Source organism: Ambystoma mexicanum, chromosome 8 (genome assembly GCF_040938575.1).
Source record: "Ambystoma mexicanum isolate Mex_15411 chromosome 8, UKY_AmexF1_1, whole genome shotgun sequence".
Taxonomy (NCBI): Eukaryota; Metazoa; Chordata; class Amphibia; order Caudata; family Ambystomatidae; genus Ambystoma; species Ambystoma mexicanum.
Genome location: NC_090929.1, coordinates 950,673,629 through 950,700,515, shown reverse-complemented (window position 1 = coordinate 950,700,515; position 26,887 = coordinate 950,673,629). Strand labels below are relative to the sequence as shown.

Here is a 26,887-nt window from a genome sequence, read left to right as displayed (position 1 = left end):
ACATGTCCAATGAGATGCTTGATATCGTATGACACAGTAGCTGGAGAGGAGAGGAGCACTTAACAAATATAATTTATTGTGACAAGAGTCTCTTGACCATGAGGGGCTGTATATGGAACAGCGTGAGGTGTTGGCCCTGGCTGGAAACAGAGTACAAAAGCAACAATGTGATGGAGGAGCGGGCTTGGGTACTTCTTATTGTAACAGAGAGCATATTGTACAGTTCAATTTTTTTACATAAGTACGCTACATCATTTCGGAATTTGAGATATTGAAAAATAAAATGGTGAAGAGCTGAAGCCAGGTTTAGATCCTAAGTTTCCTTTTGCCATAGTCAGCAGTGTAGCCACTAGAAAAGCCAGAATTCTCTGGCATGTCTAATCCATCTTTTTATTTCTAACATACATTCCATTATCTTTAAAAATCTAAGACAGTCACTCTGGTGTTTAAGCATAGCTGGAAACTGGGATTTGCCTCCCCCCTAAATTATTATGCGATTTATGTGCAGAACCTAAATGATTCAGACTAGAGATCTAAAGTTGTAGCCATTGTTAAGGTATGCATGAGTGTGAATGTATTGTTATGGCCATCAGGAGTTCATCCATGAATTCCAACAAGGCTGTTTCTATTTCCCAGAGGGCCTGGGTCATGAATTGTGGCTGTGGACCTTTGTAGATTCTTGGAGCACTGAAGTGATACATGTTTGGTGCTGGTGGTCTGTCCCCACTGCAAGCGAGGGGTAAACAGTTCTTTGGGAAACCTTTCGCAGGCATGGTCAATCTTATCTGAGAAGAAGAAGGCAATATATTCTACCATCTTTTGAAATGCGCTCCTCACGTTGATTGTGTTAGTTTCAAGGCCCAGTGTAGAGCTTCACTCATCAAGATGGTTGCTTGTGAGATTTTGTTGTGGCGAGGTTCTTTTATATTGTACCATATTTCGTTCTGGCAGCCCTATTTGTTGTTTTGAGGTTCTTTTGAAATTCTCTGCATCTGTCTTCTGCCATATTTGTTAGTTTCCTGCCCTTCCTTTTGATGGTGGCCATGTCATTATTGCACCACTTTTTACTGTTATAGGTTTCTGATTTCCGTCTTTTGTGGGGTTTGGATTTTTTGATGGTTTATGGTGGCCTTTCAATTTCATGTTGGAGCCTCCACAGCTTTTGGTTGAGACAAAGAAACCTGCAAAGGCTGTGAGGTAACAATGTTTGTGAAGGAGCAGGTGTCACATTGGTGTTTGCAACTGTTATTCCTGTATTTGGCGGTAGGGTGGGACGGACTCACCAGTTTGAAAGTGTTCAGGAAGTGGTCTGACCAGAATTGTTTCGAAGTTGTGATGGTGTTAATGGCCATATTCATGGATAAGACAGCATCTGTTGAGGCTCTGTGTCTGTGTTTTTGTGGATTGGCCATGTGTGTGATCCCAGGTTTCTTATATGGGCTAGCCAGCCCTCAGCTGGTATGCATATAGCATCATTAAGGCACAGATTGCAGTCATAAATCATTATCAGTTTATATGATGTATTCAGTGTCCAGTTTAACAGCAGAGGAATTCTTCAAAGAATAATTAGTTGTACCTTGGTTGGTGTTTGGTGACAAGAATTGTGCTATTAGCACCTGAGGACAGGCCCCACACAATCAGGAACATGTATTTCCTACATGTAGAGTCTGCCCTCCAAGGAGGCCACCAGCTCCTCTATTCCAGACAACTATTTTATCTATGCTGCCCTAGCGGCCAGTGCACTGGCCCGGCTGCCCTTAACCCTCTGACACTCTCTTCCATATTACCTACACCGTAGTCCTCATCTCCCTCACACCACCCACCCATTAGCCCCATCTTTCTGGGGGAACAGTTGCCTCACCAGTGCTCCTTGATTATACCGCTTGTGGGCCTCATTATGAGTCAGCCAATCTGCCAATAAAGGTGCCGGTAACAAGTTACCGCCACTTTTTCCAGACCGGCTCACTATGTGTTTGCTGGCAGGGGCTCTGGACTACTGGCAGGCCTGACCTGCAGGAGTTCAAGCCCCTACCGGCATATTTTTAACAGAAGCACCGGCACCGTTACTAAGCTGCTGCTCCAGGGTTCCCATTCCCATGGAGTCCTATAGTCCTATCGGACTCCATGGGATTGGGAACTTGCTGTACCACCATCGCTTGTGATATCCTGGTAGCACCAGGATGTTAGGCAGCAGTAACGCTGATACAGAGTTGGCGGCAACCCACCAATAGCACCAGTGGTCTACTGCCAACCTTTTTTGTAGATGGTTTAAGTGAATTCGGAGCATGTGCCCATCGCATATTCGATTCCTTAAAACAAAACTGCAACTATCATCCCTCTTGCTTGCCTGCAGTGCTAATTGTCAATGTTAATACCACCTCCAAGGTGTATATTGCTTAACTTGTGTTTTGGTTGAATGTGCTTTTTAAGTAGAACGTGTTTGAAGAAGGGTGGTAGTGCACAGGGCGGGGGGTAGTTGGGAATGCAAGGTGCTCCCCCCAACAGGTTTTCAGGTTGTATTCTTCCTTGGAATTTTGTATCAACTGTGCAGCAGATGTCCAATAATAACCTGAAAAGGTACATGAACCAAGTTTCAGTGAAGCAAGTGATCATGTGGTTGTTGGATTCAGTGTGAAGTGCAGGTCTGGGAGCATTTTTTGATAGCTGGTCTTGCGTTGATCAAGCCAATGATGAAGTGTTTATTTCTGTGGAATTTGATATACTTGCTCTTTTTTTATCTCTTTCCTTGAAGGCGGGAATGGGATTGATACATTGAGCTGATGGGACAATTATGATGTGGTTTCTTATATCCCTGAATATTTGTAAGTCTTAGGCTGTGTGGAGAATTGAGAAGTTGGGTGTTTAGATGGGGAAGCCGAGATAGGTTAGGATTGGGTGTCTTCCCTTCCGCTACTAGTGCTTTTGTAGACTCTTTGATCGAATAGTCTGTACCTCATGGACAGTGCTCTACTCTCACGATGAGCTATGCTGGTGACTGATTAGTAGTTATACGCTTTCCAAAGCAATTGAACCAGTTACAAAGACAGTCAGACTTGTCATCTTGGCTTGCACCAGGATGATTCAATTTTAATAGATGTTTATGATGATTTTCTCTTTAAAATGTTTTTCAGTGAGATTGACAGATGTGTTCCTCCTTTAATCTTGTTGTTGATTATAGATGGATATGTTGTTACCAGCTTGTTGTGAAATGAGAGGGTGGACCCGGTAGAGAGGAATGCATTAGTGATCTTTTCTCGCGGCTTGTAGCACTAGTAGGTATCGGTAACGAGAGTCTCAGGGTTGTGTGCTTTTCTTGAAGTGTTGTATCACATTTTTGGATATCATCAAAAGAGAGTTGTATGTGAAAGCTCCTGCTGAGGTGCAGTCGCCAGACATTTTGGGGTCATGCATCTGTCCATTGGTTTTGCGTATAGGTAAGCGACTGTAGTGGTTGTGGGACAACTTAGAGTCAATAAAGCTAGACAGGTGTGCCAGTCTTATAAATATGCAGTATCCCACTGAAGGAGTCAGCCTTCCCCTGCCGGGATGGGATGCGCATTGGCGCACATAGTTTGACTGAGAGAAGAGTGTAAAGAAATGTCTACCTCTCGTCTAAATTACTGAGGCTACATCTGTATGAGACATCCATGTTGCAACTTGGGCCCAATTATTGTTTGTCATGCAACTTGAAGTAGCGTCAGAGGGACTGCTAGTCCGAATATACTAAATTGGGTCTCTGGGATGTGCCTTCTTCTTGTTAGAAGTTGTGCTGAAGTTGATACATGATGCAAATGGGGAGCTCCCAGATATTTCCCATGATGTTGGTCCGATCTCGATGAATTTCTAATAGAGCATCCTGCTTGCTGCCATCCTGGATTAATGTCCCACTTGTTATGCCCCGCCTTTGAGGACCAGACTGAAGTGGCCTTTTGATTCATGGCAGTGGTGATCTGCTAGCAAATATTTGCTCTGGGCCTACCTCACAACTAGTCCATTGGGGTAGTGAACATCCTCCAGTAGTTCTAGGGACTACGGTCCCCAAAATGTTCACCTCCTCTGATGACAAGTTGACAGACATCATAAGTATGTCCTCACTTTCTGATGTCCACTGTGTTTCCATTGTCAGAATGTAATAAATAGCTCCCTCTCCAGATACATCCCGCAGTCACCCACCATCCAGTAAGTGGTTGTAGGGAGATCATGTAGCACACTGTGTGATATGCAATGCACAAAAGGACAGCACATAGCCAATGAACTATATGCATGGTGCAAAAGCAAGCTGTGGCTCACAAGAATAACCTTCTGGAAGCAAATGTTACCTGCCTGCTGCATGCATGCACAAATGTGTTATTTATAATCAGAAGTCATTTTTCAAACAGTTTCCATGATTGGCACTCTATGTGTCAACAAGACGTGCAACCCTACTGCACATTGGGAGACACACCTGTGAAGATTGCAAACATAATGTTAATTGAAAAGATGGACTTACACACATGTTAGCACTTGGCTGTGACCTTTGTCAGTAGAAAGATGTCAGGCCAGTGTATGAAAGCACGAGAGAGGTCACACCAATTCAGGATGCTGAGATTAATATACTGGTCTGTTCCTAGTGAAACATCATTAAGAGCTACAATCCCAGGATATGGTAACTTCTGAGTAAATGAATTCCATGGCAGATGGCAGCAGGTCTCAGACGACATACATGCTGGTACAGCCAAACCTGTGCTAAGCACATCGGCTGATCCACACTACTGCCCACATCCTATGCACATGAGACTTCTCTTGGAGGGCAGGACGCGTCCTATCCTTGCCCTGCTATGCTGCCCTGCACCACCACATGGTACAAGTGATGGGCACGTTGATAGTGATATTTGGACTCTCCATGTTTCCTTTGTACCGCTATGCCCCCCTGATGCCAGTCATGCCCCTTGGCCCCTGACTCACATCACTTGTAAATGCAACCAGCACGTATCACCTTATGTGTGGCACTTTGGCAATGCTTGTGCATGGCTTGTGTGATCCTGGCTATGATGTTTCTCTATGTGGGAGATGGTGTTGAATCCTTGCATCTTTGCATGCTTTCCTGGTGCCATTCATATTGCCTAACTGCACTGCCTTAAGTTGGTCAATTTTGATACATGTGCCCTGTGGTGAATTTTCCACACGGTAATTACGCCAACAGTACATCCGCCACAAATTAGAATTTGGCGGTTCTGCGAAAAATGGCGATTATTCTATTAGCGCCAAAAAAAAGTGACAGTGCTGCCACTTCTTTCCTGCACCGCCGAACTTGGAATGAGGCCCAATGTGTGATCATTTGCAAGATGGTGAGTAGTTAACCAAGAAATCCAACTTTTCTTGCAGACTCAAGCACATTGGATGTCTTTAAAAAAAAAAAGCTGGCGGTATGATTCCTCGTCAGGATTAATGTTATCCATAGCCTTTCAAACTAAGGAGAAGAACGGGGAGGACAGAAAAAGAAAGGGGTGAAGGAAAGGTTTAAGTGCTCACCATTCACATTAAAAATAAAGGAAAATATAGCAATCCATACACACACAAAAAATCATAAACGTACATTTTATTCTCTACCCTCAAAAAATCTATTAAGCTTGTTTTTATTGTATTCTTATTATATAGGGTCATTGTATGACATAGACTGAAGGGTACCAAGTTTGGTCAACTACTGATGGATCTGTTGACAATATTGCTGTGTGGATATAGGAACCATTTTGTTTCTCACTCTTGCTGCATGATGTCAATGAGAAGCATAGATGAAAACAAGATGAGGCGCGACTTGTGGATTTACTCGCCCTCTTATGTCGTGCAAGGCTTTCCTCTGAGGCCATGGGCGCGTTTACTCATGTAACTCAAAAGAGCTATCATCTGACAGGACGACTTCAACTGAGAGGACATTTCTGGCAAGAGGAAAACATATACTTATATTTCGAGCCAATAAAGGGCTACATTTCAACACACAAAAAGGGTCTTTAGAATGGCAAGTTTGAGATTCTAAGAAGAGAAACGGGTGATTGTGGTGCAGACATTATACTTCGGTTGGCCGATTCTTAAGGGCAGATGTAAATATTTTGGGTGCAAGTGGTAACGTCCACTTTTCAGTGTTTATGCTGATTTCAGAATTGATGTGCGCTTTGAAATGTGCAGAAAACAAATACATTCCGGCACCTGTGTGTGGAGGAGGCACAGAGGAATGAGCAATGCATGGTATGATCGCTCTGCACGTTTTCTTTTTTAAGTGGAATAACAGCGGTATGAGCCGATGCTGTCCCCAGGGGCGTTGCTAGGGGGGGCTAAGAGGGCTATAGCCCCTGATCTTTTGGTTGTAGCCCCGGATAGAATCTCAGGAGCTACAGCCAAAATACTAGCTAGCCCCCAGTCCCAACAGTTCCGACATCAGCTTAGCCCCGAGTCTTTTCCAGACCTAGCAACTCCCCTGGCTGTCCCACTTGCATTTCTTCATATCATGCGTTTCATGCCCCTACCAAAATACAGAATGCAAAAATGATGAACCTTTTTTATTATTTTGCTGCAATTATATGTGGGGGGTGGGTGGGAGTACTAAATTAGTTAAAGGGGAGTATTGGGGGCGCTGTGGGGGTCTCTGCCCAAATAGAATTCTGAAAAAATGAAAAAGAAATTCGACACTTTTGCATTCAGTATTTAATTTTGTGTTATTTGTGTTTACATTTCACAATGACAAGTCCCTTAAGACCCCATCAGTGTGCAATGTTCTCCTGGAGCACACGTGGGTGCTGGCGGCCTGTCACACACTAGTGTTGGGAGCGCGTGTATGCAAAGTGCAGACCAGTGTATCTTTTTCTCTGCTGCACAGCCCCCATGAAACGCACAGGTCACCTTTGTCAATAAAGTGGTTGCACACATCGTAAAATGTGTGGGTGAAGCACCAACCTCCAGCGTAGAATGATAACCAAGCTACTTGAGTGACAGCAGGGGAGGGCTACAACATTTACACAGCAAAAAGAAGAATCGTTTTGAAATAAAGATGGATGTTCATTAACTGGACAAATATGGGCAGACTATGCAGCTCAATTGCAAGAAAAAGTAAGGTAAAAATACCGTACTTAAGACTGGTGCTTCTCAGTTGACCTTAAATAAGGTTGCTCAATCATATAAAGTTCTTGCGTGAAATAATTAAATGTCAAACAAAATATACTTCCAAATGATACAACGTTTTCCAAGAAAAATGTTTAATTCACATTCCTTGGTTTTATATTTCTGATATTACGAGGCAACTCAAAATCCATAGGTCAATTATTCACAATAGTACATATGCCAATGCATTTCGGTCTGAGACCATCTTCAGGGCTGTACTGAAGTGAGTGCAGAATCTGCATAATGTAAACATTAAACATTCATCGCAATACACATAGATATAGATACAATCGAAAATTCAAAATAAAGCAAAACACATACCCCAAATAGATCCAAAAAGATGTTGAACATGTAGGGAAAAAATATAATGATAATAAATTTAGAAATATGTCAACACACGTCATATCTCTAATCAATCATAGTGTTTTAACATCTTTGTATCCCGTGCACTGTACCTGCTAATTGTGAGTTGTCCTCCCCTGTGAAATGCGTTCGTAGAACGTCTCCAATATTCCTGTTAATTATCAGAGGGGTAATAAGTATTACTATTACTATCGCTATATCCAAGAATATAACTATTTGAGCCAGAGAGGTTCTTACCTGCTCACGTATGTTTCGCGCGCAGGACCGATCGCGCTCGCTGTGAAGGCGAAAGTGAACTGCGCGCGGCCAATAATGCTTTTAAGGGTAGTCATGGGAACCTAGGCGGGGCGTCGGGCAGCAGCACGTACGCCCGTACGCCTCGGGACCCACCGCCCTACGTAGGCGCAGGGGGGCGGGACTGTTCCCATGGCTACAAGGTGTGTGTATGTGGTGTGTTACTAATGATGAAATTAACTTGTGTGGAATGGGGAGGAGAAAGTCTAAGCAATTAGTGAAACAATACACGTGACTTCATTCTATAACCATGCACCTGTTCTGTAAATGTCAACACATATAAGTATTCAATTAGGTTAGAACCTGGTTATATGGAGTGGATCATGTGACCCATACACGTATTTTTATATATTCATTTGATAATGTGCAATTAGTGCATGTTTATGTAAAATACAGAAAACAAAACAAAAATCCGTCATCAAGCTCAATCACATATTTGCCATGTGTCCTCAGTTGTGTCTAAATATCAGTTCATAACGCTTCTCCATCCGAAGAAACCATGAATCTAACTTTTTTAGAGAAAACACATATAATTAATCTCTTCGTTGATTCCCTTTGGTGTGAGGGAACTTAGTCTGTCTATCCAGAACGTTTCTCGTTGATCAATTCTTTTCTGTAGATCCTCATGTCTTTCTCTTCTTTGGACTCTTTCCAGGACTACAAATTTGATCTGTGCCAGATTGTGTTGTTTACTCTGCCAGTGTCTTGCTACTGCAGAGCTTGCAGTCTTGTTCCTGATGCAAGATCTGTGTTCGTTCCACCTGATCTTTGCTGTACGTTGTGTTTGTCCGACGTAGTATAAACCACAGGGACATTTAATTCCATATATAATTCCTGCCGTGTCACATGTGGCATAGCATTTCAGTTTAATTTTTTCTCCAGTATATGGGTGATTTATGGTTTGTCCTTTCATGATATATCCACAGTTGCTGCAGTTGAGGCATGGAAATGTACCTATGCGGTCTGTGCTTCTCTTCTTTTGTGGGGGTCTAGTGTGGACTAATCTATCTTTCAAATTGGAACTTCTCTGGTAAGCAAATGTTGGGGGTTCTTTAAACAGGTGTTCTACCCTCTTGTCGCATGTTACAGTGTTCCAATTCTTCTTTATGATTGACTTAATCCGATTACTTTGGCGTGAATATTTCGATACAAACACCAGTGGAGGACAAATATCTTGTTTGTGTATTTTGGGTTTGAGTAGCTCTTCTCTATCCTGTGAAACCGTGCGTATTTCTGCTGATGTAACTTCCTCTGTTGAATAACCGCGGGCCAGAAATTTCTTACCCATCTCTTTTACAGCTCTTTCGTATTCACTCTGGTTACTCACAATCCTTTTCACTCGAAGCAATTGACTGTAAGGTAAGTTCTTGATCAGACTCGGTTGATGAAAACTTAGTCTGTGTAGCAGACTGTTCCTATCTGTGCTTTTCCGATAGATAGTAGTTTGATATTCTGTTTCTGTGACAGTGATCTCAACGTCTAGAAAGTGAATGGATTCACGTGAATATTCGTATGTGAACTGTATCCGCGGGTCTATGTTATTGATATATCCAAAAAATTCTAATAGTTGTGATTCTGTGCTCTTCCAGATGCCAAAAATATCATCTATGTACCGGATCCAAATGATGAGATCTTGATTCCATAAGTTGTTTGTCAGGACATGATCTGTTTCGAACTTGTGCATGAAGGAATTTGCATATGAAGGGGCCATGGTTGCTCCCATGGCAGTGCCTGCAACCTGTAGGTAAAATTCGTCTTTGAATTGGAAGTATGAATTGTTACTAATGAATTCCAACAGTCCCATGATGAACTCTTTTTGTGCAGCTATTTCTCCTTCCCTAGCTGCACAAAAAGAGTTCATCATGGGACTGTTGGAATTCATTAGTAACAATTCATACTTCCAATTCAAAGACGAATTTTACCTACAGGTTGCAGGCACTGCCATGGGAGCAACCATGGCCCCTTCATATGCAAATTCCTTCATGCACAAGTTCGAAACAGATCATGTCCTGACAAACAACTTATGGAATCAAGATCTCATCATTTGGATCCGGTACATAGATGATATTTTTGGCATCTGGAAGAGCACAGAATCACAACTATTAGAATTTTTTGGATATATCAATAACATAGACCCGCGGATACAGTTCACATACGAATATTCACGTGAATCCATTCACTTTCTAGACGTTGAGATCACTGTCACAGAAACAGAATATCAAACTACTATCTATCGGAAAAGCACAGATAGGAACAGTCTGCTACACAGACTAAGTTTTCATCAACCGAGTCTGATCAAGAACTTACCTTACAGTCAATTGCTTCGAGTGAAAAGGATTGTGAGTAACCAGAGTGAATACGAAAGAGCTGTAAAAGAGATGGGTAAGAAATTTCTGGCCCGCGGTTATTCAACAGAGGAAGTTACATCAGCAGAAATACGCACGGTTTCACAGGATAGAGAAGAGCTACTCAAACCCAAAATACACAAACAAGATATTTGTCCTCCACTGGTGTTTGTATCGAAATATTCACGCCAAAGTAATCGGATTAAGTCAATCATAAAGAAGAATTGGAACACTGTAACATGCGACAAGAGGGTAGAACACCTGTTTAAAGAACCCCCAACATTTGCTTACCAGAGAAGTTCCAATTTGAAAGATAGATTAGTCCACACTAGACCCCCACAAAAGAAGAGAAGCACAGACCGCATAGGTACATTTCCATGCCTCAACTGCAGCAACTGTGGATATATCATGAAAGGACAAACCATAAATCACCCATATACTGGAGAAAAAATTAAACTGAAATGCTATGCCACATGTGACACGGCAGGAATTATATATGGAATTAAATGTCCCTGTGGTTTATACTACGTCGGACAAACACAACGTACAGCAAAGATCAGGTGGAACGAACACAGATCTTGCATCAGGAACAAGACTGCAAGCTCTGCAGTAGCAAGACACTGGCAGAGTAAACAACACAATCTGGCACAGATCAAATTTGTAGTCCTGGAAAGAGTCCAAAGAAGAGAAAGACATGAGGATCTACAGAAAAGAATTGATCAACGAGAAACGTTCTGGATAGACAGACTAAGTTCCCTCACACCAAAGGGAATCAACGAAGAGATTAATTATATGTGTTTTCTCTAAAAAAGTTAGATTCATGGTTTCTTCGGATGGAGAAGCGTTATGAACTGATATTTAGACACAACTGAGGACACATGGCAAATATGTGATTGAGCTTGATGACGGATTTTTGTTTTGTTTTCTGTATTTTACATAAACATGCACTAATTGCACATTATCAAATGAATATATAAAAATACGTGTATGGGTCACATGATCCACTCCATATAACCAGGTTCTAACCTAATTGAATACTTATATGTGTTGACATTTACAGAACAGGTGCATGGTTATAGAATGAAGTCACGTGTATTGTTTCACTAATTGCTTAGACTTTCTCCTCCCCATTCCACACAAGTTAATTTCATCATTAGTAACACACCACATACACACACCTTGTAGCCATGGGAACAGTCCCGCCCCCCTGCGCCTACGTAGGGCGGTGGGTCCCGAGGCGTACGGGCGTACGTGCTGCTGCCCGACGCCCCGCCTAGGTTCCCATGACTACCCTTAAAAGCATTATTGGCCGCGCGCAGTTCACTTTCGCCTTCACAGCGAGCGCGATCGGTCCTGCGCGCGAAACATACGTGAGCAGGTAAGAACCTCTCTGGCTCAAATAGTTATATTCTTGGATATAGCGATAGTAATAGTAATACTTATTACCCCTCTGATAATTAACAGGAATATTGGAGACGTTCTACGAACGCATTTCACAGGGGAGGACAACTCACAATTAGCAGGTACAGTGCACGGGATACAAAGATGTTAAAACACTATGATTGATTAGAGATATGACGTGTGTTGACATATTTCTAAATTTATTATCATTATATTTTTTCCCTACATGTTCAACATCTTTTTGGATCTATTTGGGGTATGTGTTTTGCTTTATTTTGAATTTTCGATTGTATCTATATCTATGTGTATTGCGATGAATGTTTAATGTTTACATTATGCAGATTCTGCACTCACTTCAGTACAGCCCTGAAGATGGTCTCAGACCGAAATGCATTGGCATATGTACTATTGTGAATAATTGACCTATGGATTTTGAGTTGCCTCGTAATATCAGAAATATAAAACCAAGGAATGTGAATTAAACATTTTTCTTGGAAAACGTTGTATCATTTGGAAGTATATTTTGTTTGACATTTAATTATTTCACGCAAGAACTTTATATGATTGAGCAACCTTATTTAAGGTCAACTGAGAAGCACCAGTCTTAAGTACGGTATTTTTACCTTACTTTTTCTTGCAATTGTATTTAGAGCGATCCGGATGCCACAGGATCACTTATAGACTGGTAGCTCCAGGTTAAAACATCACACATTTTCTCTAAATGAACTTTATTTATATAAAAAGTCCCAACCATTGTGGTGCCCACCTTCACATTGTATTCCAGACTATGCAGCTCACCAATAGGGTGCATCCAAAAGTTCAAAGGGGAAAAGTGGAATGAAATTAGCACCCAGTTTGTAAGACATGGGACTCTGCTATGTACTGCAGCAACAACAGCTGGGACAGATACATAGAGAGAGGTGGATATGACCAGAATCATTTGGATGATGGAGTGCTATTGTGCCCTTAAGTATTATTTTTCCTATGAGGGTAGTTACATGATATACCCTTGTCATATATCAGATATACCAGTCAGTTTTGTATTATATTATTTTTCAAAGTGGCCGTTCTATATATCAAGAGGCGTTGCGTTACTTTTTGAAGTGCCTAATATTGTATGAGATGTACAATGCAGTGTTTTTTTTAAATGTTTAGCACCTTTTGTTTTAAGAACTGTTCTTATTACTTTTATATTAGTTGTTTACTGATCAATAATTTGCTTGACTGGGTTGAACAATAATACGTATTATTATAATGTCAGGATATAATGCAGTCTATTCGAACTTGCCTGGAGGTTCACCTGGCGGAGACCAAAGTTATCAAGGTGGTAAAATGAGGGCAAAACACGGGAGTGAATGCTACCTTCAACCACAGTACCCCGTAACATGACAGACTGCCATATGGGGGCATGGCTGACTACTGCATAGCACTGGGGAATGTTAAGCCTGTATTCCATATCCAGTCTAATTGCGATGGAAATAGAAAAAAGTGTTCACCAAACTTTGGGTTCTTGGGATGGAGGAAGGAGACTATGGGGGCAGTGGGGCATGAGGGGGCGATATTCACACCCCATAAATTAACCCAGGATTTTCGTAAGTCACCTTACTTTTGGATCTGTGACTGACAAAATTCCATGTGCCACTTTTCCTGGAGTTGGAGACTAGTCCACTTTTTGTGTTGTTCAAGGAATGTTTGCTGCAACTATGAACTCCAAAAATATAACTTTGTAGTGAAGAAAGCCGACATTCTCCCCTCCAGTTTGCAGCATCACCATTCTGAGGTGGGTGTAAAGATTGAAGGGAAAATGTTGTGCTTCACAGCAGCAAAAGCTGTACAAATCTCACGTTGTGGGAGAAACGTGTGCATAAGTGCCACTGCTAGCATTTCTTAAAAGACTGCCATTTTTCACATTTGTAAAAGGGTCCTTAACCTTTCAGAAAAGTAAAAATGTGGTGCTGGGAAATGCTATTTTTATGAAGGGAAAAGGTGCATTATAGGTGAATGACAACTAACTGCTGCCATATTTTAATTCATGTTTTTTGACATGCAAGTGCAATGCTGTGCCAGGGCTATTATCAGACCGTAAATTGAACACATTCAAAAGCCGAGGCTTTCATGTCCCTACACCACATTCTTTCTTTCTTAGAATATGGTGTGTTAAAGGAAAGTGTTCCTCCTTCATTGTAGAACACTTTTCTATTCTTGTATGCACCTCAGAATCGGGCCCTAAAACTCCTGGTTCGTTCTTGGGCAGTACATACATTATAAGTACCAACCATATCTTTGCACCACTCATCGTGAGTGAACTTTGGAGTGAGCATCCAATTTCTCTGACAAATTGTCTCACTTCCAGCACCAGAAGTGGGCCTGCACTTTATGTTTACTGTCTCTGTGTACCTTGAACTATGCACCTGTGCTAATCTGGTGAACCATGGAGCGTGAGTTTTCTAAAGGGGTGAGCGCCAAGTGCAGCGAGTCAAAGTGTGGAAGTTCAAATCACGCTGTACTTGATTGTGCCTGCCTTTACTCAGCATGTTCTAGTGTTTACAGTGTACACTAGAGAGGTCTCCTCGTATGTGAAAATCCTTTTAACTATTTATTTGTATGGCATCTTCTAAAGCAAATATAAACCCATACACCTTAAAATGACTGTTTTTTTTTAATGTTTTTGAAAACATACAATATTCAATACATTCCCACCCACAAATAAAGGAGTTGGAATAGCCCATTCATTTTGTAATGGCAACCGTGCAGGGACAGAAACCAAACAAGGTAAAGCATTTCCACAGTGATTTCGTGCCATTCTCAAATAACCAATAGAGATACTGGCTTCCCGAAGACACTTGAGGCTGACACGTATCCATGATAAGGTATTGCCTATCCTCTAAGGCATAGCAGGCTCACCTCCCTAGCCACAAAGGTGTTGCCTCCCACTTGAGGAGAGGAGACAAATTTCCTGCATTCATTACACCTATTAGTACCTGGTGAGGGCTCAATCAGAATGAAACAAGCATTCTGATTGGCACTCAATGGGGCTTTACCTGGCCGGGAATCCCTCGGCTGGGATTCCACGGCCATTGTTCCCAGCAGGGGTTGTGGCAGCCCCTCAGTCAATGAGAAGGCTAGAAGCTGCCTTCACCTCCCGCTGCTGACTCAGGCATGTTTTTATTTTCCCTTTCCTCCCACCTCAACACCCTCCCCACCCAACTTACCTTCTGCCTCCTTTGTCCACGGTGGGTAGCGTGGCAGCCTCCAGCCGTGTAGAGGCTCGGAGCGGGGCCATCCCCACTCCGTGCCTCCACACAGCTGGAGACTGCCTTCGTCCCCTGCTGGGGATTCAGGTACGTCTATTTCTTTTTTTTTTCCCTCCCTCTCCCCCACCTCCATCGCCCTCCCAACCTCACTTACCTTCTTCTCTGTCGTCTTTCGGGAGCAAACGTGCTGGGAACACTTCTGTTCCCAGCGTGTCCGCTCCCGATGGCCACCATGGAAAGGGAAAACTGACTCAGTTTTCCCTTTCCCGGTGGCCATTTTCTTGGTCTTCTTTTTTGTTTTTAGTACCCCAATCACGCAGATCTTGCGGGCCGGGGTACTAATAGCAATATGCCCCTCGCGGCGGGGGCTTTACCTGACTCGGTAATGCCCCCGCCACGAAGGGCATATTGCTAAATAAATAAGATATTGATATGCATGTGTTCATGACTTTGAGATCTTTGATTTTGCATAATCTCCAGTGGAAGTCAAATACCAATCTAATCCTATAGGGGTCTGAGCAATACAATACATGGCATCTGCGTACAAGAGAACGGGGCAGGAGGCATCACTGATCATAATTGATGCACATCAACCTGGAAAATAGCACCAGAAGGACCGATATGAACAGGTTCAAGGGTAAGGGAGGAAGTACACCACCTTCCTTATGGTAAATAAATAATTCATTGTTGGCAGGTTGTTGAGTTGCCGTCTCAGACAGCTCTCTGCAATGCAGTCAGAAATGATCTAATGTCCTATCAAGCTTACAACTGTGCAATGTTCTCCTTACTGGGTTGTGATTGCACCTATCAATTTTTTACAACAGTGTTGCTGAGAGCATCTGCAACTTTTTATTCCAAAATAAGACACGTAGAACCCCTGACATGGCAGTGATTGAAAAATCCTGTGGAGAACCCTTGCTTAACCAGCAGTGATCAGATCATTGCCTGGACTGATTTTCCAAGGAGGCAAAGAGATCAATTGAAATCACTCAGGAATATTCCAGTCTCCATAGTTTCCATTGTCAGCATCTTTGAGAGATGTCTGTCTTGGGTTAATGCTGAGTATTGGACAATGCTGTCCCACGAGGCAAAGACAATTTCTGGAAGAAAAGTAATGCTTTTGAGTTAATGTGCGTATCCCAGTGCAATCTTCAGTGGTTCTGAACTGGAGGTAAACTTCCGGGGGTGAATAGTAGGTGGAACTGGGTTATGGGTGGATTGTTAGCATAAATGACCTTATATACTATCGCATTTCAGGATGAAGGCTTTTAAAATTATTTTTTAAATGCACAATGAGATTTATAACATTTTCTAAAAATACCCCAGAGCTGCAATCACAAGTATGTCAGACTGTTTTATGCTGATTATTCAGAGTGAAATGGAATTGGTGACGCTGCTTGCAATGTTGGGAGATTTCAGTCTTGGCTGAGAAACCTATTTCTGCAATAGTTCGGGTCTGTAAGACAAAGGCACTTGTTTGAAGCAAAGTGAACTCAAATGCGCTAAATTACATGGCCACGATGTATTGGTTAACGGTGGCAAACTGGAGGCGAGTTTTAATGAATGGGTACTCAGGGGTTTTGAGTGGTGTATGGCATGAGTAGCTTGTTTTTGAATTGGCAATTCAGCTCTCACAATTCTAGCATTAATGGTGTTTTATAAATATACCACAATGCTCTAGTCACAAGGATTGCAGACCAAATCACAGTGATGATCCCTAACAAGGGTCAAACGTGTATTGGCTTTCTTCCTTGGATATGGCAAGAAATGGTTTGTCACTGTGTTAGTCCAGTTTTAAATCAAGCAAATATTACGTAAAGATTCTAGTTCCATAAGCTTTCGAAGTCTCAGAGACGCCTTAGTCATATGGTGGTCACGAGATAATTGAGCAACAAAAGAGAGCACACTAAATCTATTAATGAAAGACGTTTTCTCTGGAGCAAATGCATGCTTTTGAGCTAATTTGCATACCCTTAATGCATTGCTTAGTGCTTCTGAATTGGAGGTGAGCCTCAATGGGTGGCTAATGGGTGGTGCTATGGAATGTATGGCTTGTTAGTTTCAGTGACGTATATCTTTCAGGCTGAAGTATTTTTCATGCATTTTTAAATACACCATAACATTGCGTGTATCTGGTTGGCTGTATCCTCGAAAGCTTCTGGACTTGCTAATGCAGTTTGGTGTATGGTGCTACTCTATAAGCGTATATATGGTTTTCTAAATTTAAAAACAGTGCACGTTGTGTTTTCTGTAGGAGCATGCATGCTTTTGAGCTAATGTACAAGTGCACAATCAATTGCTTCATGGCTCTAGAGGGGAACGTCTATGGTCGGCGACTCGAGAAGCTGCAGCATCTGTAGCTTGTAAGTTGAATTAGCCTATTCTACTCTCACAGTTCGGTTTTATGGGGTATTTCATGCATTTTTAAACCCACCATAACATTGATGATGTTTGTTAAAGATACCCCAATGATGCAATCACAAGGATGTGAGATTACACCATACTGTTAATCCTTAATGATGCAGGAAACTCGTATGTAGTTGTTTTTCTCTTCAAGAGCTGTTTGTTCAAGTGTTGATAAAGCTATCTATTCAATAATGCTGCCCTATACATTAAAGATTTTTTTTTTACTGGAGCAAAATGCATGCCGTTGAATTGGAAGCAAAGTTCCAGGGGTAGCTACTGGGTGACACTGTGGCATGTATTTGTATTAATTTGAAGAACAGGTACATCAATTTCGATTAGAAATTACATAACATAACACAGATGGCAGAGGCATTTCCTGGAAGGCTGCCTCTACAATAGCACAAATATGAGCACATGTGGTGTGCCACTTTTAGAGTGTGTGACTAAAGTGGGACATAGTCCAGGGGAAAGAACAAAACAAACATAAAACATATGAAAGAGGTCACTTACAAAGGTAGTATTAACCTGGGGGAAGGGGTATGGGCAAATCCTCCGAACTGTAGCAGAGTACTGTACAATTATCCAAATGTATATTAATAGAGAGCACTGGAGGGAGTGGTGGCTTGAGGTAGGGTGGATGGTGGCAAGGGCAGTGCGAACACCTTCTCTGGAAAGTAAGAAACGTTTAATCAGAGCTTTGAAGAGTTCCACAGTTGGGCTGGCTTTGATTTTGATGGGCAGTTACTTCCAATGGAGCGGAGCAGAAGTGAGAGGAGGCACAGTAGGACTGCACAGTGAGGATGAGTGCATAGGATGAGTGGAGTGTATGAGATCATGAGTAGACAGAAATACAATCAACATGTTACTGAGTAGCAAGACCATTGATAGCTTTGTTGACTAGAAGAAGGAACTTGAAAGGCGGAGTGGTTGTGTTGGAAAGCCAAGCAGCATGGTGTCAGTAGGTAGACGTTGGGGACAATCTGGCTAGTTGTAGAGTATGCAGGAGTAAAGAGAACGACTTAGGAGTAGGTAGGAGTAGTAGTCTAGTTTGCTGAGCGCGAGCATGGAGATTTGCGTTTAAGAAGGATGGTGAGTAAGACCTTGAGGAATGTTTCCAATATTGCGAAGATTAATATGAGCTACAGAAGTGGTGGTAGTGAAGAATTCCTGCAGTCGGAGGTCACTATCAAAGAAGACCCCAATATTGCAAGCCTTGGGTGAGGGATCAAGAAGGTCAGGTGTGAAGGAGATTGGAGATGAGGATAGGGATGGCATTGGCAGTTGGGTGAAAAATTACTTCCATTTTTAAAAGGTTCAGCTTGAGGCGGTGGAGAGACATCCCATGATGGATTTCAGTGAGACTGATGGTAACCCATTCTGTAAAGCAGGGAAAGGAGTACATGATTTGAGTATCATCAGCAAAGAGATGATAGTAAATGACAAAAGATCAGGTAAGTCTTCCTAGGGCAAATGTATTGATGGTGAAAAGCAGAGATTCCTTCACTGATCCTTGGGGGTGCTTGCATGGAGAGGGGTGGGGGCAGAGGTTTGTGAGTTGCAGGAGATTTAAAAGGAGTGACAGTAAAGGTAGGAGGAAATCCGGGTGAGGGCAGATTTGAGAAACCCAAAGTCCTGGATGGTGAAAAAGAGAGATGAGTTGTTGACAGTGTCAATCAAGACAGCAATGCCCAAAAATGATGGGTACGAAAGAGAGTTTTGAGCGGGTAGCATCAGTGAGAACATTGGAGGAAGGCATTAGTGCAGTCTCAAAGGAATGTTTTCTAAGGAAGCCAAACTGAAATAGATTCCCAAGGCCATTATCCTTAACGTACATAGTGATCCTAGTGGATACCACCCACTCAAGGAGTTTTGAATAATGGCGAAGGAACGAAACTCTGTGATAGTTTTCCAGGACATTTGTGTTAGCAGAGGACTGCTTCAAAAGGAGTAGGGCAGTAGCAGATTTAAGGAGGTCTGGAGTAGAACAACGAAGAGAGAAGTTAAAGAGCTTTACCCCAAAGTAATGCACTTTGTCCAAAATGTTCTCAAAGTTTGACTAATTTTTTGCACCTGAATAAGTACTTCTTTTAGACTCAAACTGCACATTTGATTCTTTATGAATCACAATGCTCTCGCAAAATTGTGATTACCACAACTACACATGGTGTGTGTGTGGCATGATGTTGCAGCTGCAAATCGAATCTTGCACGAGGCAGGACCATAGACTTTTGCCCAATCAGACCGTGAAGGCATTATTCCAGAATGTAGGTCTGAGTGGTGAATAAATATTGTTCCCTTTGCAGTGACGTTCTTGTGGTGTATTAACGTTTTTCATGTTTATCAATGTTTTTGTAGATTGTAAACAAATACTGATGGTGGGAGATAAATACTGCTGTGCCATAAGGTACACTAAATATTCTCTGTTGGCTCACCGCTGGACTTATGAAATACCATCAGATTACCAATGGTGGTAAATAATGCCTGCGTTAATTAACACCAATTGTCAAAATACCACCACTGGAACACATATTTTTTAAGTGCTTTGAATTTCACCAGCGGTACATTTTCACGGTTTGCAGTCATTTGGAAATACAATACGACCAGCAAGTAAGTACAAATCATCATTTCTAGGGTATGGGAAGACAAAACATACACCTACCTATCAATAAATACGTGGTACATGCCGATGCAAAACTTGCATTGCTGCACCGGCAAGCTGATAATACTATGTCTGATACTGGTCTACCGTTTGAGCTATTATTTTTGCGATGTTTGCCACGGTTTTACAATATCATCTATTTTGTGATTGGCTTTGCTTGTGAGATTCCTTTTAAAAAATGTTGATTTTACCAGCATTGGTTTTTTGGCGGTTGGCTAGCAGAAATCTGTAGAATACTGTTCTGCTCTAGACATATTTATCTCTTCTAGATGTGGGTGTAGTCTGTCTATAGTAGTATTGAACAAATGACCACTGGTGGTATAATTATCAACCTTATCACAATAAGGCCCGCACAGTCTCACTGAACCATTTTTAAGCACTTTTTATCTATTGGTCTACTTAGAATAGAGACAGACATTCTTAGAATATAACTTGTTGATCCACAACCACCACTGTGTTTAATGTTACCACCCCTTTTTGTCAGTAACGGAATTATTGTCACTTTTGCAGTACCGAATTCCGTGTTTGACCTTGAAGTAGGTGATTTACTTCCACCATGATGCTGGAGATAATAAATCCTCCACTTTAAGACCAACAATTGGTGGATTTACTCGGCAGAATTACTGCTTATGGTAAAGCGGCTAAAAATCCCCATGGAGTCATATTGAATACGAACATGGGGATTGAAACCACCATACCAGCACTCGTAATCCAACAGCAATGCCACGAGACTGAGTGGTGGTAAGGGTAAATGATTTTGGCATTAAATCAGTGGATTTACTGCAGATTTTCTGAGGCTCTTTGAGTACGACAAGGCAGTAAAACTCATGTAGTGTGTAGGAGATCAGCAACACAGTGGTTCAATATTATTCCATAACTTATTCCCCAGCCCTGCACCTTGAATCGCAGTTGACTTTTACATCTGCATGATTGCATCATCACCAATACTGCTCAAACAACTTCTCACACTACGCCTCAAGAAGGTGACTTTGGCCTTACTGTGAATGGGCCTCTCCTCTGCACCCCTCCATCTCCCCCCCACCCCCAACACACAAAGAGAGCCCTGAATTGATCATTGTGTTTACACGTTTTAGTGCTCTAGTAATCACCAATCAAACTGAAAGAAACGCAGTTGTGGCAAAGGGTTTTATTAAAGGGATGCCACACCCACTAGAAGGGAGAAAGACCCAAAATATCGGCTATGCTGCTGTAAAATTTGTGAATGTCATTTTTAAGGGTCTCTTAATGCATCTTCCTGAGTTCTATGAGAGTCGGAGGACACATGGCATGGATCAGACCCACAGAGAATCTAGGTAGTTTTATGTGCCCTAGAGGACAAATCCCATCAACAAATTGGGACAAATGTACACACATCCAACCCATGGCTAAAAGGGTATATGTGTATTTAAATTAACCAGAAGACCTTATTATGTACTCACACAATGTTGAGGAAAGAAGGGGGATCCTGGATGATCCAATAACCATTCAACATGGAGGGATGAAAAACAAGGTACATGATTGGACAAAAGCAGGGGCATTAAAAATGCCATTGACTCAGCAAGAGAAGCCTGTTTGTCTACTCTAGGTTCCATAAGCAAAATATTTTGACAGAGACCACATGGAAACAGGTAAGCGTTGCAGAGTTAAGAATCCAAATTAATTTGAAGGAACAGCAGGAACCCTCTCAAGTTTCATGACGACAAACAGTGGTGATAACAGAGGTTGAGAGGCTATCAGAGGAAAATCTTCCTTGTTTGTTGCTGATAAGGCTCTCTGTGCTTCGCCAAACTTGCTTATTTTTTGTCTTTCATCTAGTTTAACATCTGTAGTAACATTCTATTTCTCCTTGAACCCACCAAGGTCAATTATTCTATTTAATGAAAAGGAAAAATAATGACAAGCATTTTTCCTTTTCATTCGATTCCAGAGGGTATCAGAGGATTTAATGCCAGCGCTTGCCAGAGCAGGTGGCACCTTAGGGAAAAGATGATCTCATGCATGAGGGTGAAGGAAGGACACCAGATCGCATCAGAGAGAGAAATCCCGAGGGGCAGTGGGCATTGTAAGAGTAATGTCGCAGCATGATGAGAGGTTTGCTAGGCAGAGAGACTAACAGTGATAGAGTCATGTTTTGTGGCAAGAAAAGAAAAGGAACATTTCAGATATACAACTAATCTCAAAAAGGTTTTTCAGGGCTTATTTTGTGGAAGGCTTATTTTCCCTCACCTTGCCTCCTATGAGCAACAGCTCATGAACACTACCTTGTGCCCCATTTACAGAGGCCATGCGGCCCCTCATGCTTAGCAGCACCCTGCCATAGGTTCTGGAATCGGAATGTGTTGCTAACTTGAACAGTCCAGGCTCTCCATACTGGAAGAGCATTGCTATATTGACCCTTTTGGGGTAGGACCAAGCCTGATGTGCATATGGTTTTTCCCCTTCTGTAATGGCTTGGCAGGCTGAATAACGATGGTCTGGAGGGTTGCCCAGAGCTTTGCCCGTGGTTATGATTAATTCAAAACCTTCCAGCCATCACCTTTCTGTTTTGCTAAAGTCACCCCGAGTGGGACGGGTATGCCCAGACGTGGGTCCCGAGTCTGCTGGGCCTAGAGACCCAAGCTACTCCTCACTGATGACGCCCAACAAGGCTGAAACATGTCTGGGGATGCTTGTGGTCTCGTGCAGAAGGGATGTGACCTAGCAGTTCGGGCTGGACTGCCCCTTTTGGGGTAGCACCAAGCCTGATTTGCATATGGTTTTTTCCCCTTCTGTAATGGCTTGGCAGGCTGAATAACGATGGTCTGGAGGGTTGCCCAGAGCTTTGCCCGTGGTTATGATTAATTCTAAACCTTCCAGCCATCACCTTTCTGTTTTGCTATATTGACCATTATGGACAGGTCTCCAGTACCTAAAGTTCCTTAGAAACGCTGTTATCCTCTGTGCTGGTGGTCAAACTCACTATTTCCTAACTAGATTGGCAGATTGGGAGTAAAAGTAAAATTCCCTGTATGTCGAAAATCATAAATAAAAAGTAAAAAATATATATACATATATACAATTCCCTGAATCCTTTAAATTTCTCAGTCATTCTTAGCAAAACATTTTCCCCTTGCCTTGTGTGGGCAATCTCTTGCTACACCGCCTTGCCATTTCTTAATCACAAATCCAGCATTCCTCTAACACCACCCCAAGCTCCATGGGCCATCACATCCCCAAATTCACCAAATTGTCACTCATAGCTTTCTTCTGCTGAAGTACCTGTCCATTCTCCCTCCCCCGCTGCCACACTCTGAGTACCTTCAAAGTATTCATCAAGCACAACATCCTTCAACTCGAGAAGTCCAATCTTCTCCACTTGCCACAAGGAACAATGCCTTTGTAACAAAATATATGATGAGCAAGCTATTGGCTCCATGCACAGCATTTTCCTTCACTGGCATATATTGTCTCAGCCCTATCTCTCTATATAAAATTCTGGTTACCATTACAACCCAGAACTAGAGTAAGTTCCCGTGTACCTTCTTATGCACTCCCTTCACAGCATTTAATCCCAGGAAATATATATAGAGAGATATAGTTGGTTGCATAGAGCCAAATCAGACTCTAGGAAGCAGGGTCACCTTTTAAACCCCCCAGTCAATGCACTTCAATGCAAGTTAGTGGCCCGGTAATGCTACCTGTGGGTCCCCTGTTATGTACTTTGCTTGCCGTGATTACTCGATGTAGAATTTGTAGTTCTTCATGTTGGTGAAAGATGTATACGTTAGTCACATATGTTAATGCAACGGTCATTGAAGATGTTGGATGGCGTAGCCCTAAAACAAAGTTATCAGCAACATTTGGGATGGAGATTTGCAGGACTTGGCTTATGTTGTGAACACATATTTATTAATGTATCTGTCTAGATGTATGGTATGGCTGACCACTTCAATTATATTTTTCCTTTAAATGGAAATGGAATAATCAGGCTTGACATTCCGTTGTTGTACAGATATTACAAGACAAAAAGTACTGAAACCCTGGGGATGTAACATGTCTCAAACACTACAGGGTCTGACTCCTCACAGTGGCCACGCCCCCATTTCTTGTCAATTTCACTTTGTCACCAACCGCGCCCTAAAGTTACTCTCTCCCAAACCGTTTGAGAACATGTTAGTTGCCCACGTGCACAATGCTTAATATGTGGCTTGCAGGTGCCATTTTGGTGTTAACTTTTTAAGTCAAAGGTCACCATTGTGCAGGCGCAGCTACACTGCGCAACAGAAATTGAATTGTTTTAATGCCCAAACAGTTAAACTGGAAGGCAAAAAACACATATGAATATTGTTGATAACATTTGCGGAATGGTTTCTAGACAGGATGTTATGTGGGTGATGGCGAATAAAGGTGCCGGCACTCGCTGGTCTTCTCCTGTGTGCCTCTTCCGCTGTAATTAACTTTTATTTGAAAAATGTTCTAAAGCCACCTTTCTACAGCTAGTTAATATTTCATCGTAGGTTTGCCCATTTATTGGCACGCTTCTTTTATCTTTGAATCTCTTTATGCAGGAGAACAAAGTATACCCTTTTACTGGCATTAGATGATAAAACACAAGGTGAAATGTAACCCTGAACCCTCACTAAGTAAATGAATCATGAATCCTTTTGTGCTAGCAAAGAAAACGTTTTTGTTGATTGACTTTGGACATCTATTTGGGAAAAGGTGCATTCAGTCGAGATTTTCAAGAATTCGTTTTATTCCAATATAGTGTATATAAGACTTCATTTATAGCAAGTGTGTGACCATTTCTACACAATGTGACATAAGTTGACTGATGTATGTGTGAGGTTCTACTAACATGAAATGGTTCACTGGTGAGGGGATGTGTGAAAATCCACTGGTCAATATAGACTCAGATTTGTAGAATGGGGATGTGCAATAGCGGTGTCATGTATAAACCCCGGTGGAAGATCCCGACCAATGAGGAGGCCAGAAACATGGACAGAATCCCACAGTAGCCACCTGTGCTCTCTCGACCGCCCATACACCTCTACCTGAGTGTCTGCCATTTTCTTTTGGTCTTCCTCTGGCCTTCCCTACCCTTCAACTCACCACTGCATCTCCTCGCAGGCCCCCACTCTTTGTCTTGGACCCTCTGTCCCCTATCCGACCCAACCGCACACGCCTGCTCTTCTCTTCTGGACATTGTCCTGTGTCGTCTCAGTATCCTACCATGGAAATAGAAAAGGGGCTACTTCCTTTTCTATTTGCCATAGAGCGCCCATCTTTGTTATTTCACAGGAAATTGGGCACACCCCTGTTGCATAGATCCACTCCGCTGTGCAAACTGTGCATACTGTATAACATTTCTCTTATATATTTTGAACCTATTTGCGGGTCAGAGAGCGCTTAAGTGCTAATAGCGATAACTATAACAAGGAAGGGTGGACAGGGCCAGTAATTACCCTTGCTGTACCCAGGCCTGCCAGGCTCAGGCTGGTAGGTCATTACCATCCCTACCAACCTCCCAGAGCTATAGTTATTGGTATATTATGTCATATGTGTTGTGAATGAGCTATGCTCTGTTCAATGCATTAGTAAACTAGGGGAGAACAACAACAACAAAAAATGAATGAAATCATGATTACAGAGAAAGGTTCAATGATTCATTCGATGACATAAAACTATATGTTACTTTTATACTCAGTGATGTTACACTTACATGTAACCCTACAGAGAAATGCACCATTTCAAGCGGCAATAGGAGCCCATATCAAGTGATGTTGATGTGCAAGTAGACGACTGAGATACATACTATCTGTTCATACGATTGGCAGGTTAGATTGTGGAGGGGGTTGGTCGGTCAAAATATATTGAGGGAAGTCGAGCTTTCACCCTAATGGTGGAATTTTGATTTTTCAAAAATACTTGTCATGATGTGCTCTCTATTAATGTTGGGCTTTATTCAAGAGTCTAGGAGTATAGAGGAAGAATGCTTATTTTCTGTTATTTCTGTTTCATACATTCTGCATTCCTAGGTGTGATAGCCATTGCAATGCTTCGGTTTGGTGTGAATGTGTACAGATGTGTAGTTACATTGAGAGAAGCGACTAAAAAGAACATTTTTAAGACCAGGTGGACCATACTCAAAAAACATCAAGATTAAGTAAAAATCAGGAAGTCTAGGACGTTTTTTCAGGTGTGATACGGATTATCGACAAGACAGAGTCTGCACATTTCATCCTAAATATCACGATTCAACCTAAATATGACGAAACCAAGACATTGTTGTCTGAAGAGAACACACCCACCTCTTGACCAGGTATCTCAGATGTTAATAGTGAACGAGAGTTAGAATCAAGTTCAACCACCAGCAATGGGCAATCAAGAAGTGGTTTTTCAAAACAAATTCAGCGTTACAAGCTGGGCAACAGAAGGAGTACAACGAAACATGTCAGATGTCAGGACGACCTGTTAGAAAATACCAGAACAAACCCTTCAGAACATGAGGAACAAGAGGGGGAACAAATAGACTCAGAAATCCAAGGCGAGGAAAACAGGATCCGAACAAGGTCGGGCATAAGGAAACAGGTAAGGAAAGGCAGGATTTGAAGTTAGTATTAAACTTATGAGTCAAAATTGCCTCTATGGCTGAAAAGAGAGTATTTAATAAGGGTCTAGCCTTTGCACCCACCATCAGGAACATCTACATTGATCTCGCGATTGATACATTTAAATGTATACGAAAATTGATATTAATTAAATATGTCAAGTACAAAATCATATGTTATTAACCAGAGTAGGAATCACTTAAATCAAGCAATTTCATAATACAAGACTTACAAAATACTAGGATTATTCGCACAATAGAGGATAACATGGAGCTAACAGAAAGCACATTGATCAAGGACCTAAAAATCGAAAGTGGCATCTTCACACTGACCTAGATAAAAAGGAAGTCGACATTCACAACTTGCTCGGCGAATGGAAATCGCATAGACACTATCCACAGGGCTGTAATCTCGGACATACACAGTCAAACTGATAAAAACCAA

At 42.0% G+C, this 26,887-nt stretch overlaps 1 protein-coding gene across 1 annotated transcript in view; it reads right to left on the bottom strand.

The window, feature by feature from the left end:
• The window catches only part of GUCA2A (guanylate cyclase activator 2A), a 57,872-nt gene that overhangs the window by 8,222 nt on the left and 22,763 nt on the right, over positions 1-26,887 (bottom strand). The window lies entirely within an intron of this gene.